Here is an 18097-nt window from a genome sequence, read left to right as displayed (position 1 = left end):
TTGTTCCATGGTTAATCCCGAAAATGAATAATTTGAAATGAGCACACAAAGGACCTGTAAACCCATAGCATTGTACTACAAAGCCATGCCAGACCAAACATCTGATTACAGTACTAATTCAACCAGGAAATCAGAACACCTTGTAATGACTTTGTTCCAACTTCTTTACTCAAACAACATTAGTTGCTCGAGTCATTTTTTTTTTAAAGGCATCCAAACTGAAGCTCCACAACAGGCACCATCTTAATATGGAGAAAAATAACTTTGTGTGTGTCTAGCTGTTACATGACAAAAGAGAACACATCCCACCTTAGTAGCTTATTGATCCCAGAATCTCATCAAGCAGCCTCTTGAAGGATCCCTGGGTGTCAGCTTCAACATTACAGGGGACCTTCACAATTCTCTGTGTAAAAAAAGTGCCTCCTACTTTCTGTTCTGAATGCCCCTTTATATATCACATACAATACAGTAATATATAAACTGTTTCAATGTAGGGGTTATAAATAAAGCTTTAGCATTTACATTAGGGACCCATTGTCTGTAACACAGCAGTTTTGGTATTCAAAAACAATCATGAAACAAATATGTTCCCAGGTGTGTAACACCTGCATTTCTGCAATCGAACACCTGGTTACCATAAAACATGGGAGGGGATGGGCGGGGATAAATTACTTTACATATCTGTAAAATTGTTCGTTTTGTATTTGACTTAAAGTATACTCTACCTGCTGTACAGGTCTTTTAAAATGGATTTAAACCCTTCCTAATCTCCTCTTCTGTGGATCTCTTTCAAGCTTCACTGCTCCCTGATAGTAAGTTTTTTCCTCTTTTGTGTTGCTTGCTAAACTGCTCTTTCCAGTGCTTTTTGTTTTACTGCAGGCTTAAACATGTGCTTTAGGCTATCAGAATAGCAGATCAGACTTCTGTTTGTCAGCCATTTTTTTCTATGCCTGCAAGAACTGCACAGTGAAAATGTACGGCTTGTGTAGGACAAACACCAACACTATCAGTTTTGGGGTTATGGCCATGTAAGTCAACTTCTCACACAATTGAGGGCAATCCTGCCTACAAAATAAAATTATACCCTGCCTTTTTTTAAATTTATTATGACATGGGTTTACAACAAACTTCTAAGTGCCACGCAATAATATTTTGAAAAAACACATGTACCATTAAAAAGGTTGTTTCCAATGAGTTTGTAAGGTTTTAGGATGATATTCCAATTTTACTTAACTAATCCTGGCCATCCATGTTTACTTCAGATACAACTGGAGCATGCTACTAATGATCTCATAGCACAAAAGAGATTCCTTAATGTGCTGTGCTAAAGTTGTGCCAACATGCTACCATGACTACTAATTCAATTGCTCTGTGCCTCAGCATTGCGACAAACCAGAATTATGACACGGTAATATGCGTCTGGTAAAAGATGCATGATTCTTAACTTCAAATCAATTCATTTTCAGAGAAAGCCTCTAACTACTACACTTTTATTTTGTATTGAAATATTTTTCAACAGCGGGACTTGATGCTATGATCTCAAGGACCGTAAGCTGAGAGTTTATTGATTGATTGAAACCAAAGTAATCTACTGAACTAAAGGCGGAATTCACAAGGCGAACAGACCCGGGCACGTTCTACTTGTTAGATGTGGATCTCCCGTTTCAAAATAGAAATCTCAAGTTTCAAAGTCATTTTCTATTTTTCTTGAAAGACCTCTGGGCTCTTCCTATAGTACATATATCACATGTGATAATATTATAATATTATTATAATGGGCCAAACATATACAAATTCTTGCTATACTTTACAGACCTTCGTAAATCGAGGCCACATTTATTGTTTTATGCAAGGATTGCAAGTACAGTTTGTCATTTATCTAATGTTAGAATACAGAGAATGAGCTGTTCCAGCGGGCACCGCCACGCTTCACCATGTGGAACAGCTCATCCAGCAGACCGAGAAGTATGAAAACTCATATAATTATCATTCTTTGTAATGTGTAGATTATATGTAGATTGATCATTTTCTATATGGTTAAAAAAAAGGTAGTGTTTCGTGGGGTATTTAAACTTGTATGCACTTTCTCTACTTTCTTTTCCCACCTGGTGGCTGGACTAATGAAGTGTAATGATTCAAATTCAATGATAATCACAAGAAACAGGATTGCAAAGCTGCAACATTATTGTCCTGCGACAGGCTCACAACAGATGAATATTTGATTTTTGCTACCACTGTGCAGTAATTTATTTCAGCATGGAACAAGATCTCAATAAGGATAATTAATATGGTCTGGTATACTCTGATTTCAAAACACTGGGACTGACTAACTTCATCTGAACTGAAAAAAAAAGATTTGCTCTGTCATGTTTATTTGGCAATGTGCCTGATAATAAAATGAAGTCCTTCACGCTCTGTATCTTAATATATACAGTACCAGTCAAAAGTTTGAGTACACTTGCTGGTAACTAGGTGTTTTTCATAATTGTTTCATAATTTCACAAATGTTTTACGCCATATACGTTTCTGTAAATACTTGAAAATGAAAACGCATGTTACAATATACAAAACAAAACATAAGGAGTATCAAAGCAATGTTCAAGAAAATTGAAAATTGTCTCGAAATCTTGGATTCCTCAAAATAGCCACCCTTTGCCTTAATAACAGTCTCACAAACACAAGGCATTTGGTTAACAAGTTGCAGCAGGAAATCACCCGACATGTCTTCCCAGCTCTTCTGCAGCAATTCCCGGAGATTTAGGGCACTTGTGGGTAGCTTTGCTTTGACTCTTCTGTCCAGTTAAGAACATAAGAAAGTTTACAAATGAGAGGAGGCCATTCGGCCCATCTTGCTCGTTTGTTTGTTAGTAGCTTATTGATCCCAAAATCTCATCAAGCAGCTTCTTGAAGGATCCCAGGGTGTCAGCTTCAACAACATTACTGGGGAGTTGAGTCCCATACAAGTTCTATTGGATTGATGTCTGGAGACTGGGCAGGCCAGGTCATTAGATTGAGTTGTCCTTCACTTTCCTTCTTCGCCAGATAGTTCTTGCACAACTTTTAGGTGTGTTTCTGATCATTATCTTGCTGAAGAATGAAGGACTGCCCAACTAGCCGTAATCCTGATGGAATGGCATGCCTCTGAAGTATGTTATGATAGCCATGCAGGTTGAGCTTGCCATGGACTGGGTAAAGATTACCAACTCTGTCACCAGCAAAGCAACCCCAGACCATGACACTGCCTCCTCCATGCTTGACAGTGGGAACCACACATGCAGAACTCATGCGTTCACCCTCTCTGTCTTACAAATACTCGGCGGTTGGACCCAAATATTTCAAATTTTGACTCATTGGTCCATAAGACCGACTTCCACTCCTCAAAACATCCAGTCTGTGATTTTTGGCCCAGGCAAGTCTCTTATTAGGAGGGCATTTTCTTCAGTGAGGGTGTCAATATGTTTGATTCAGAATAAACCACCATTTCTTATTTTTGTTTATTTTAAATATGCCAACTGAGTTTACTGACGAACAAAAAATAAAACCGTAAAGCTGTAGCTACAACCAAGGTGTCTCTACAATACTCACGGTCACTTTCAGGGAAAATATTGGGAAATGTGTCACAGTGATGCTGGTGTATCACTGTGTAGAGGATATTCATTGTACTAAATCACATTAGAACAGGGATTGTTGCATACCCCTTTCCAAAAAATGTAGTCCACTGCGTATCCCCATCTGTGAGTCATAACAAAATGAAAACAGAAAAAAAAGGCCTGTACAATAAAGTTACAACAAAAACGAACAAATCTTGGTGTGTGTGATGGATACAATTATAAAAGTTACAGTATTATAACGGAAAAATATATATTTACTTTTGGAAAAAATAATCCCTCAAACAGGTTTCTAGTTGTTGGAAACATCATTTTATTGTAATTAATAATTAAAATCAACAAAGACTCCATGCTAGCCTCAGTCACTCAAAAATTACATATAACTATTCTGTGATAACAAATGGCAATCATGAATTTTTATTGATAATACAATTACAGAAAAGCAGGCAAAGAAAAGTTCACTATCCACCCATCTATACAGACGACCTTATTATGAAAAGATGTTATTGGCATTTTTAAATTGTTGGCGACTAAAACGTACAGTACTGATGCAAATTTAAAAAAATCATAATAAACCGTTTACCTAGTATCAGTGTGATGGATGTCCCTGCTTGTTACCACACAAATTACTGATGGCAGGGAAATGTAAGAGCGCTTCATTTGTAAGACATTTATGGCGTTTTTAATTTGACGGTGTTTCGTCTTCATCTCCCTTTGCTAGTAATGTAGTAGTATTGAGCCAACAATCCGTATTTTTTTCACTGGACTGAAAGTTCAAAACTCTTAAACTGGGTTTACACTGCACGGTTTTTGCAATCGGGAGACGCAGCACCACTCACTTACCGACTGAGCTACGATTTCTCACTGTAGATCGGGGATTGCAAGCTACACACACTAGACGAGATACTTGTCGCGGACTGCGCCTATTTTCATTGCAGAATCGTAGACATCATTCGGAAGGTGACCGCTGTTGTCTGTGCATTCAAGATTTTTTCAAGTCGATTTCTGCCTGGAAGTGAGGTATTTTGTCCCACTGCCACTGGGACGAGGTTTCAGCAGCTTTCCGTCTTGTGTCCGCAGAGAGGATGCTTTGTTTGGACTTCTACCACTGACCCAAAATAAATATACATATTCCAGTATTACGAAGTATATATATCCAGTATAATGCTTCATCTATATCTAATATATATATATATATATATATATATATATATATATATATATATATATATATATAATTGAAAGCACACAGTCATGCATTTTGAATATGTAAATACTATGTGTGTATAATAGGACCATGGCTATTGCTAATTTCATACTCTGCAAATTCCAGCATGAGAATTTATACTTCAGGGTCATAGACTGCACAAAAGTTCAACATTGCGATAAAAAAAAAAAAAAAACGTTTGTAACAGTTATAACATTATAGCATTGTCAATATTTATTTCCTTGAAGTCTGTGCTCAGAACCAACTCGAGTCGAGGTGAATCCAAAATAATAAAATCTAATCTGTTCAAAAAGCGCAACACTTGCTCATAATACAAAATATTTATTAGATTAAAAGATTGGTGTGGGAGATTGGCCGTCAAGCGATCTTCATCAGAATACCAAATTTGTATGAATAATTTGAAGACTTTTAAACTAATAAGTATTGTGTACTACAAGCGAGTGTTGCGCTTCTGAACAGACTATAACACAACTTTAATAGTAGGCTACCACAAGTTTGTCATAGGTTTAAATATGCAGCAACGTAATCTACATTCTCTCTATTTCTCACACACACACACAGACGCGCACTAAGACTAGCTTTTTGGTTTTTAAAAAAATATGTATTATTATTATTTTTTTTTTAATCCTATAGACAGACTGCAGTAACCGCCCGACTGTTTATATGACATTTAAACAGGGCTTATTTCAAACGTACCTATTTAATATGTAAATTAGTCACAGGCGCACTGAACACTGTCAAAGCACATCAGTCGGGTTTTAGCGATTATACGTTGATCACAACAAGACAAAAGTTTGCAATCGACTGGCAAGTGGTACTAAATAAAATGCGTTGTCCGCCATTTCTGTATTTCTCCGTTTGAAAACCACTGCACCAGAAAAACAAAACAAAACAAAAAAAAAACACATTACCAACAGATACAGTTTAATAGTAGTAGTATTTAAATGCCATTGTCCTGACTTAAATTCTTACCTTCCAGCTGCCCCTTTATTTTGACAATTTCCATATAAAAAATTGCATTTTTGTTCTTTGACATTTTTCATTCTTATTCCCCCATGTAAATATTTTGGACAGTTTTCAAAACAATTTTAGCTTTATTTTTACAACACACATTGATGTTGTTGATATGATAAATGCGTATTTCTGCTTCAGGTACTGTGTTTTTTCAAGGTTAAACGATGTCTCGTGTTACACAGAACACTAAAAATAAAATGTCAAATATACAATTTCATTGGTTTTGTGGATTTGCTAAATTTTAACATAGTTTAATACTGCACATAATGATATAGTTTTGTTTATTATTTTGAATCTGTAATAAATGCAAATAAATAGTAATCCTGTATTAAAATTTGCAGAAAGCTGTCATGTTTAACTTTGTACCATGTACAGGTCAGGTCAACTTCTGTTCACTGAAAGATTCATTGTAACATAGATTATTTCCAGGGGTGCCCAAACTTTTGCATTCAACTGTACTTTAACCTTTTCTTTTGGGACATTCAACTCTGGGAAAGCCCACCACATTGTGTACTTTAGTATGTAGACATGGAAGGAATATAAGTCCTACTATCTGGCTAATAGGACTTGCAATTGTAAAACATGCTCATAATTCAGGGACTTTGACGGGTGTCCCTTTTTAGGTGCATAATTCTTTTGAATTTGTGGCCCACTGATAAATACATCATGATGGGCTACCTTGTCATGTTGTTGATGATATTTGTTTATCCTTTAAGACTTGACAGTTCTGAGAAACGTTTCTATGTTTTAGGATTTGCGTACAATACTCAAATAACACTTGACAAGAATTGCAATTCAATATTCCTTAGAAACATTCTCATTTCACATTAGACACAGAACCTTTTTGTATACAAGCATGCACGCTACATACAAAAATATCTTCAAATGAATCAATATTTAAAAACTAATGAACAACAAAAATACAGCAGCTATGTGCTCAATTTACATTTAATATTTATTTATTTATTTGTCTCCATGGTCCAGTGCATTGATATAGCTATATTAAATAGATTTTCAAGATTACACAGCTAAGTATTCATCTTTCTTTGTCTTCCAAATAACCCATAAGAACTCTTGAAAGATCACATCAAAAGATTTGAATTAGGTGGCTATGTACGAAGTGCATATTAAAGCTAGCAAATGATGAAAAGTATAGAGGCTCAGGAACTGGAGCCTGAAGAGGGATAGAAGCACATCTGACAGACACTTGCTCAGCAATTAGTACCTCAAGTTGGAGAAAAACAAGTTCGAATAATAAACTTTTTTTTTAAAAAAAACATGTTAGTACAAGAAATGGAGACAATACAGTATACGTATTTCAGATACCATGTCAGCGCTTCTCAAATGCGGCCACAGCAGTCTCCCACCAACTACTCTCTACCTCTCTTTACCTAATCAGCGTTGCAATCCAGCTTTCATTCCGATTAGCAGTAAACAGGGGTCTACTTAAATCGCTGTACATTTACGTACTGTGGAAATTGATGAGACAGGCACACAACTCGGTTACCAAGGCATCTGGTATACTTTAATAAAGGCAATAGATGCAGCACGTTCGTTGTCATGTTATTTGTCTCATCCAGTAATGTATTTTATTACTGCCGAGACAAAACAAAGAACGTGCTTATTCGGGTCTAAAATTCTAACTGCTTTTAAAAAGTAAGCATCAGGTTGCTTGAAGCGAGGTGTCTGTGCTAGATTGTATCTGTATCACTGATTTAACTTGGCTACAACCGATAGGAGTACTTTATGTCTGCGCTGACTTTTACAGTTTGTTTTCTGAAAGCTGTTTATTTTACGTTCTGTTCAGCAGCCTCTGTTTTTCGTTTTCTTAGCCTTTCGTTTAATGTGTGATTCTGAAGCTAAATAGAGTTGTATACTATTAGGACCATATCGAGTCGCACAAGGCTGCTTGTATGCAGACAGTTTAATAAAATAAACCGCATAGCCTTCCAGTAAAAGTTAACTCTTTTATGTATATAACTATCCTTTTTTTTTTTTTTTTTTACAATATCAAATCCGTGTTAAGAGATACATACACGAGGGCGCTGCTAGTCACTCGCTTATCTTTCCCCATGCGGTGCACAGGCTGCAGTTGTGCGCCTGTAGTTTAAAATTAAGAAGCAACAAAGCAACGCATTGTCTAGTCTACACGTCTGCCATATAACTTTTTTTTTTCTTTTTGCAATGACATTCAATGTAGGTACAAAAAAAAAAAAAAAAAAAAACGCTAAAGTTTATTTTTACACTACAAAAAACAATATTTGTGTTTTTATGTTAGAAAAACAGTCATGTTTTGCCAATGTACAACTAATTATCATGTAGTAAAGTTAAAAGCCTGAATATATTGTTTACGATCAATGCTTCTCACGCAGTGCTCACAGACAGTTCAGTGCTGCTTACTGCTCAATGAGTCGCTTCCTGTTTCACTGCGTCACGGACAATAATAGTTTTTCAATGCGATAAGTAGTGTATATATATACACACACACTCACATATGCAATAATAATAATAATTGGTGATACAGATGTCGGTAAGTAACTCGTAAATGCTTCACACTTTCTAAACACAGGCCCAATTAGCACAGCAATTGTTATGTATGGTAATAAACATCTTTTTTATGTCGTGACCCTATTTTCTGTTATGAGGAATGTAATAATCAAAAATCTAAAACAGTGAGATTTTGGGAGGTCACTAACAATTTACAGACTTTTTGAACAATATAGAAAAATAAAATCAAGGTCTGGAACAACAGTGACACCTGTGTTAGGCGCAGAGCAACAACAAGAAAGACATTTTTTCTAAGGGTGTTTGATTCCAAAGATTTTGGAGTCGATTCCAGAATCGATTCTTAATTTCCAAGAATCGATTCCCAAAGCCATTCCTGTCGATTCCGATTCCAATAAATACAAGATAAAGAAACTCCCACATACTGCTGTGTAAACAAGCATATTTATTCTATCACAAAGCTATTTACAATAAAAATAAAACAAAATTGGAAAAAAAAACCCAACAAAAATAAAATCAAACAACCAAAAATGAACATCTCTGTGGCCAAGGCAGGCAAAGCTGTAGTTGCCGTGATTGGGCACGAAGGCAAGCACGGGGGTATCATGAACAAGAAAGTCTACGACATGATGAAGCATTTGAGAGCCTCGGGGTACTAACCTTGAACCCCCCCCCCCCCCCCCCCCCCCCCCCCCCCCCCCTCGATGACTCCTCCTGCCCCAATTGGACCGGGATTAAGAAACGGAACACGCCAGGAGAACCGCTGCTTCACCTGACCACGAGAATTAGTTTAGAGTAAAAAAAATTTCAATTTCATTTTTTTGTATTTTTTTTTTTTTTTTTTTTTTTTAAATGTTCTATAAATTTGACAGAAGCACTTAAATGTCATTTAAATATAGTAAATAAAGTAAAAGTATTGTCTCCTGGCTGTGTATTTTGGCATGTGTTGCAATTCTGTTTAAAGAAATAGAACTAAAAAAAAAAAAAAAAACTGAAATTAAAACATGGAAAAAAAAAAAAAAAACTACTACTACTACTACTACTACTATACTACTAATAATAATAATGATGATAATTATAATGCTATTATTAATATAATCCGTTATATTCAACACTCTAAAACAAAGAAAAAGTGTGAACGTAAATAAACAAAAATTACCCTCAAAAGTGAGCAAATCTTGAATGAATTTTAATATATATATATATATATATATATATATATATATATATATATATATATATATATATATATATATATTTGCAAATATAAAGGTATCACTAGTAACACTATGCAGTCGCAGAAGGAAGCAATATTACACATTTAAATGTAAACACAAATAAACATACCGATACCTGTGGATCCTGCCTAATGTTTTTCTTGTGGTAAATTTTCCGATGTTTCACCATCAGACGTCGTTTGACTATATCCAAGAATTGTCTTGCACATTTGGCATTTCGCCGTTTTCCTTTCCTCGCACTCCAATACAAAATATTTCCAAAGAGATTTCGCTGTTCCTTCTCCACTTTCTGCCATGTTTTTCCTATGGCGTGAGCAAATAAAATAAAATAAAATAAAATAAAACCTGAGCAAAACTATGCCTCAAACAGAGGTGTCTAGAATACAGTTTTCATTCTATATAAGGAAATGTTAACTTTCAAACATGCATTACATTGGCTTAAACATGTATTCACGATGACAAAAAGCGAATTTTAGTAATATTATTTGTGATTGCAGGTCGGCTCTATGTAGGGCATTCCCCCCCCCCCACCTGTAGAGAATGACTCGTCGTCGTTTGAATCGATTCTTAAAATTTAGAACGTCAGAATTGGGACTCGACTCTTCTGGGAAATGACTCACACCACTAATTTTGTCCCACGCATTCGAATTAACAAGTCCTATACGGCACATTATGTTTATTGCATCACTGCAATACATCTCTGTTCGACTGTGATTCAGCAAGTCTGACTCCACTACCCTTTAAAAATATGTTGGAACCTTTTCCTTAACTTTGTGAATCACTGACAGTTCTACAAAACAAACCACACAATAATTGCCAATTCATTGCAACCTACTAAAAATATGATTTACCTTTGGCACACTGAACAAATTTGTGTTTAACTGTTCCTCATTTTAACACAGCAATTTTGGTCTGTCATTTCAATATTTTAATTCAAATATTTATAATAATTCTGAAACTAGACCCTATTCCCATAGTTTAATAGGATATGCATAATGATTCTATGTATATCCAATCGTTTAACTAAAATGATAATTTTCACAGCTTAGTATAATAACATCCAACAAAGAATATACACATTGTATATAATTCCCATCTGGCCACGTATTTCTTTCTTGGCAGGCTTAGGTAGACGTTTGCAATATCATTTTGTAGTTTCTTTGATTACATTTATTTTATTTAAATAAAAATATCTAAATTATGTTCATTATATAACCCTAAAATTCATGGTGATACAAAACTTTTGGCCACAATTGCCACCCCTCAAAAATAAGTGAAGATCGAAGGACTGTTTTGCATGCACAAAGGGCTTGGCATCCTATTTGCTGCTAGCATTGAGCCAGTATTTTCATTAAAACTTGGATTGCAATCCACAGATTGCAAACACCACTGTATGTAAAACAAGCCCTCAGGGAATTCTTGGAAATGTACTTTTAGGAAGTAAACCACACGATCAGTGAAAATTAAAATGGAATGATGGGAATTTGAAATTATTAGAATATGAACAAAACCTGAGAATCTAACTGAAAATATAGGAATCAAATAAATAATTACTTGATATTGATTATACCTCAGTTTTCTTTTTACAGTACTTGTCATTTCATTTGTGCTTTTTAATCTTTAAGTACTAATACAGTACATGCCAAAAAAATGACTGTTATAAATTCATATCTAGTTGGCTGTAAAAGGACCCCACTGATTCAGCAAAGTGGATTGTTAACTAACTCAACCCGGTGCTTTACAGTATTGGCTAGGGTTAACTATGTCAACTCTTTTAAGATTTTAGATGCTTCAATTCTATCTTTTGACCAAAATAAAAAGTTACGTTTATTATATATTTTACTCCTCTTTTTTAATGTATAAAGCATTTAGGTTATCCACATATAGTTGCTGTATTGGTAAAAACAATTAACCAAGAATTTTAACACTGGCTGAGGTCCCTTTGATTGTATAGGGACCCTGCTAAAAACTCCATCTGCAGCACAGTGCCACAAGGCTTGCCTCACAATATGCTGTAATACAATGGGTGACAGGCTGTTGGTGTCCTCAGCTATTCAGTAAATAGTATATTATTAAATAATAAAATACCACATGCAGCCAGTCAGGCAGTGCAAGACAAGGTAATCAAACCCCTGATTGGCTAGCTCAGTGTTCTCCTCTCCCTCCACCACACTGTATTCTTCAAGTGTCCTCCTGGCAGAGTCTGTTTCTCAAGCATTTAGTGAAGTCCAGATGGAAGGGGCAATATCCACATTGCAAAGCTCTGAGCTAGATGAGCTGTGATCTGTTTTTCTGGCTAAATAAAGTTGTTTTTTCTTCTGCTTTGCAAAAAAGACTTAGAAGATTGTTTTCCACATTCACACAAGGAGCCTCTCAACACAATTTAAGGTAAATGATGAAACTGTTGCTTTGTTACTGCCTTGCTGTACTGGTGCTCTTTGACTATCACTGACATTTTGGTAACTGCACAGATAGTTTTAGTAAAGAAGAATGATAGTTGTTAACAGTGATTGAGAATTGTGTTTAATGTATGCTTGTTTTATTTAACTGACCCTTGAAATTGTAGTGCACAATTCGGTCCCAACCTATTACCTTTGGTTCTCTGCATATATTGTGCCCTTCACTGCTATAGCGCACGGGCCACTCTTAGTATGCAACCTTAAGAAATGGTGGGAAGAGTTAGAAATTGTCTTGGGACAAAGCTAGTATAATCAGTAAAGAATGCTAACTTTGCTGCTTATATATGGGAAAGGAAACGGGTTATTTATTTTACAAGTTGACCGTATTCCCATAGGATGTTCTCTATAGAAATATAATATAAACATGATTATGCAGTCTTGGAAGGGGGTTTTCAGTGATGCGACTTTTTAAATGTGGTATGGTCATTAATTGTGTACACAGTAATATTTTAGAAATCTGGTATCATTACCCCAGTGGTTTTTATCTGTTAGTTATATACATACGTATGTATCATACTTTACTTAGTTTTAAACTATTTTTATAGTAGCTTAAATTACAAGTTATTCCACAACAATATTAATATGTACAATTACTATTTACTAAAAAAGTACTTTGAAGAACAGAAACAAGACATGTACCAGTGAAACTCTAATGTCAGACAAAGCTGTGTGCTGGTTCTTAATATACCTGCATTATACCACAACTTCTGTAAAGGAACTGGGAATCATTCAGGAATATTCTCTATGACAGTGGTTTTCAATCTGAAGGATACCTTAGGGTGACAGAATATATTGAATTGATTCAATGTTTTGAATATTCAAATAATATGTTAATATAATGTAATATGTTACAAGACTTTTAATCTTAATGTTTAAATCAAGTGAAATATTGAAAAATAACTGCTTTTTTTGTGCAAAACTGTTAACAATAAAACAATAGAAGAAACAGTTTACCAGATTAAGCTAAACTATAATCCAAAAGAAGGCAGAGTAGAACCCAACGCAAAGGTTCATAGTTTATGCCATTAATTGCTGTGCATATTTGGGATAGTGTTTGGGCATCTCTGCTTCACTTTTCCTGTTGTTGGATCATTTTCTTACTGCTTTCTGGGTTACCATAGCTATTCGATCAGATTTGCTGCTTTTACACTTTTTTTAGATGCAACTTCCTTTGTGTCAGCTTAGTGTGCAAACACAGGCATTGAAACACAACAGTAGTTCACTTAAAACAGAAACAAAATGTAATTTGTATGATCTGCATCCAAAGGTTCTGAAATTACAGAATCCTTCAAGCAAAAAATATGGTTTTAATTACAGGACTTTCCTTGAAGGTAACAGACACCAAATTACAAAAACAAATTCTCCAGACGTGCTGACTATCTGGCATACTATAAACAAACAAAAGTTTGCAGCATTGTTCTTTAGAAAATTATTGGTTTCAAGTGTGCTTTTATAAATCATAACATATGTTTTAGTGTAATTAACAGATGGAGGGTCATAAAGAAATCGGTGTATTTCATATTTGGGACAGTGTGGCTGTTGTTCAACAAAGTTCCTTTTATATTGAGATGCCCCACCAGAACATGCCCACCTGCTGATCAGGGATCTGCAGCTGACCAATCAGCATCTGCTTACCCTGCAATCAAACACAGTAGGCATCATGACCTAGATGGCTTGTCTGACTAATAACAAAAACAGAACTCCAAAACAGCATGGCAGGATATGTTTGAGTTGTGCTGTAGTTTATCAGTGTGTAGTTTTGATTCTGTTCAACATTTACCTTATACTGTAACACCTCAGTAAAAGGCCATTTCAAGTCTTCACTTGCTATGTGTATACTGGAGTGTGTATTCACATCGTAGTTGTGGTTTTTTTCTTCATATTTGTATACATTTCACAATAAAAGAGCCTAATAGGAAATATATGGCAGATGTCTGTGGTTAAAAATAAACAATGGCATTGTTTTTTTTCAATGTACTACAATTAGATTTGTAGCTGTACAGCTATGTGCTTCAGATCACTGCCCCTTCCTGGAGTTAAAAAGTTGCGCAATCTCTTAGGATAACAACAAAGTATTAGTTTTCTCCAGAAAGAAAAAATGAAATGGAAAGTAATTAGCCTACTGAGGTTTTCAGCTTGTTGACAATGCTACACAAGTTTAAAAGTCAGTCAAAACATTCTGCTTCACAAAAAGGTATAGGAAGGGGTGGATTAAATATTTTTATTACTGAAAAGGGGCCACAATAGTTTGCTTATCAGTATTGATATAATTTGTAGCAACAATATTTTGGCTAGCCACCTGCTTCTACCTTCATTTTTGTTCTCCCAATTTGGAATGCCCATTCTCTTTTCTCCTCACTGCATCAATTCCCCACATGGCTCAGGAAACCCAAAGATTCATCAGGCATCTGAGCCAGCTTTCTTTTTCACCCAGGAACTTGAGAGGCCAAAAGCCAGCCTTGCAGGTGTCTGCTCTGACAACACTGGACGCCTGGCCAGCAGGGTTCACTGTAGAGCCATGAAGAGAAACAGTCGCTGCCAGTTTTACCTCCCTAACCCATGGGAGCGCCTGTGCCAATGCAGCGCTCCCTTCGGAATCCCCAGCCAAGACCAACCTACTTCGCACAGCCAGGACGCGACCCTGGGCTGTATGACTCACTGTGCTTACCACGTGGTTGTGCTTCTACCAGATGAGACACTCAGGATCCCCAATTTTTGCATCATTTGAGGTTGTAGCAATAAATCTGCAATATTGGTGGTGGGAGTGTTATGGTGTGGGCTGCAATCTCAGACAATGGCAGAACTAATCTTGTTCATTTTCAAGACAACCGGACAGCTCAGTACTATTGTCATGAGATCACACGGCCTCAAATAAATAAAAAAGAAATAAACCACTGATGTGCTCCACCTGGCGGCGCAAATGAGTACCTGCACTTTTTTGTTGAGAATTTCACCCCTGCGCCTAGGTATGTAGTTGGTCCTTGGTCATTCATGTCTTTTGAGGTTCTTGGGTGAGTCTTTTCAATTAAAATGCAGTTACTGTATTTACCATATGTGTGTATCAAAGGGGAAAATCACTAAAGAATTAGAAGGAAAACTCACTTTTGACTTAGTAAGATGTAATTAGTTCACTTATCTATCCAGCACATTCTACTGGCAGATTATTCCCTACACAGTTTATTTGAGGTCTAAGGCTTAGAATAACCAATGTGGAATAAGTAGATTTCTTTGTTAGCACAGGGCATGGGACTACAACGTACGTATCCCTCCGAAACATTTTGAAGTGATCTCTTCGCAATCGGTCATGCTTATCCAGCTTGATTCTTTAAGGTTTCTACTTTATCCCCTTGTCAAAGCAGGTGGTCCATAAAAATTATACAGTTGTAACACTTAAGTAAGGTGCTGCGTTTTCGGATTTCAATAGGACCCTGTTTTTGTAAGGCCTTGCAATTTTGACAAATGTTAGTATTGTATGCAGTTTAATCCAAGTACGTTTTAAACACTTCAATATATTTCGACTATCACTAAATAAGTCACAATGCAATGATTTTTTGGATCCTATTTACACATTTGTTATTAATACATCATGTAATGGTCTATTGTGTATGAAGGTTAATAATATGAAAACATTTCAGGAAACATCTGGTTTTACTTGGTGACTAAGTATGTTCTTTAAGTGCTAAATTATTCAGAAAAAGCACAAAATCTGACAAACATATTTTGTTACTTGCAACTGTCAACACTATTTTATTGTTCTATTTTCCTTTCAAACACAGTAGTTTTTTTCCCCTCCAAGTCTATTAAAATGAAAGAGAAAAAACAACAACAATGCATATTATGCAGCTGCAGTGCCATTATACAATATTACATTTCAGCTACAATGAGAACACTTAGGCCTAACAACTGGTATGTACAGTCGATAGAGTATACAGGTCTATACTGTACTGACAGTTTTAAAGCAAAGGCACGTCCATACCCTATTCACATAGATGCAGTGTGATACAGACTTTAAAGTTATAGATTAACTTAATTAGTTTTTTTTTTTACATACTTCAACATCCTTTATGGTTTTACACATAGGCTTAATACCAGTGATAATGGTGATAAGGGGACGAGCACAGAAATGTTCTGGTTTCCTTCATCATAAACTTGAACTTGACTTTCTTTGTCGTATCTGCTGCTTTTTTGGATAAAGATCTGGTGGACGACTTCAGAAGGGGGGCAGTTTCAACGGTGAGCATTAACCTCAATGTTGCTTTTTGACTGAAACATTCTGGCAATGTCATGTTAGCTTTTCTGTTTTACAATATTGTAAAAGATAAGTTTGGCCCAGTAAACTGGTAGGTCAGTGGCCACAAGCAATTTAAAAGGACAACTATTGGATAACTTAAGAAACCTACAATTGAAGTTGCCTTTACATACTGTAGATGTCAAAAGTTGATTTTGAGCCCTCAACCAGGTTCTTATGGGTGTGAAAATAATGTGTTTTTCTAAACAGGCCCTTTTGCCTCTATGTATGATTATTTGGTATGCAATCTTGAGTTTGTAAAGTCCTACCAAATTATGAAAAACTAATGCATGTAAACCTGGCAATGAAGAACAGATTGGCAGCATATATTTTATGTTATAAATTGGCTGTCAAGAAAGGCCCCATGTCTCCGAAGGCCACTCTATGTGAGCAGTGACCACTTTGTTGGCTGAAGTGGCAAAGCTGCCCATGCTTGGTATTTGCAACACTGCTACGCGGGCATTGTCATTTGTTGACACTTTACAGAATAAGCATGGGTGTTCTTTCAGCTCTGAGAAATAAAATTAAAAAACGCAATTTGCTAGTCATCAGAGTTGTAGTGCTGTCTTCAAATAGCATGATTTCTGTACCTGCAAAGGGCTGCCCAGTAGCCACCTGTGTTGCGACTCTGCATTACACAAACTGAACATCCATTAAACTGTAGCTCTCACTGCACACACACATTACAGAGCAGCATTGTTTATATACACTTCAGAATAACACACTAGAATTTCAAAAAGACATGTTGACACTCTAAATGCATCCTTACCATACATAGTAATACTGTTTATCGTTACTTTTTTTCCAAAACCTTCCAATTGGACAAAATACTACATGTAAGCGCTAATACTGGTTTGGTTTATGAAACAGAAAAATACAATAACACAGATACAATAGGGAACACATGCTGCAAGTTGAACTTTGTTCAATTTATTATATTATGTGCTTGAAACACATAAGATAACAGTAGTCTACTAAACTGATTTGATAAAGTACAGTTAAAAGTACAGCACTTTATGACATCAGTTCTATTTTTATAATCCAAATAAAAAACATTTTGTGCAGTTCTTAAATTTTTTTTTTTATAAACGTGAATATCCATTCTTTAAAATACCGAATAAGAAGTACTTCCCCTGGTTGGACTTGTATAGCTGAAGAGTTGGCAATCCCCAATAAATGGCTACTGTTAACCTAGAACCTGAGCCCTGAAGCACTGTTGCTATATTTACAAACAGGCGAGCAAGTACAATCATTTTTGTTTCTTTTTTTTTACACATAAAACACTATTAATTACTAAAAGACAGTACTATAATGACAAGTGATATGCTTCCAATTTAATTTGTGCCTCAGTACATTGATTATTTAAAAGTTATATATGCAGTAGTCAAATCTAAATGTTTAAAATTCTAAATATTAAAAAGGTGTGTATAGTTGCAGAGTGCTTATGTATTTATGAAGTTTCCCTGAGCTTTCCCTCTTGCTGGTTTACGTGAGGACATTTTCCTCATTGCTAGTCCTACCCCAGAGCTTTTATATCGTCTCCTACATCTTTCCACAAGTTTTAATAACAATATTAATCTGGTAATTATTAACCAGTACATTTAGTCAAAGCAGTTAACAGTTAAATTTATGTTGACAGACATTAATCATGCAATTCAAGGAATTTTTATTCAGCATGGATTTTTCCCCTCAGAGGCCACTTAAAAAAAAAGAAAGCAAACAAAAAAAAACACCTACATTTTACAAAATGGCTTTCT

General features: G+C 35.6%; 1 protein-coding gene across 1 annotated transcript in view; it reads left to right on the top strand.

Moving 5' to 3' along the window:
* The first annotated feature begins 736 nt into the window (after positions 1–736).
* LOC121295286 (rho GTPase-activating protein 6-like) overlaps positions 737–18097 on the top strand; it is a 37613-nt gene continuing 20252 nt past the window's right edge. Inside the window, exon 1 of the mRNA XM_041219743.1 lies at positions 737–812. The gene's annotated coding sequence lies outside the window, so the exon portion shown is untranslated. The remainder of the gene's footprint in view (positions 813–18097) is intronic.

Source organism: Polyodon spathula, chromosome 20 (assembly GCF_017654505.1).
Source record: "Polyodon spathula isolate WHYD16114869_AA chromosome 20, ASM1765450v1, whole genome shotgun sequence".
Lineage (NCBI taxonomy): Eukaryota > Metazoa > Chordata > Actinopteri > Acipenseriformes > Polyodontidae > Polyodon > Polyodon spathula.
Note: the sequence above shows the minus strand (reverse complement) of the source record. Positions and strands in the feature narration are given on the sequence as shown.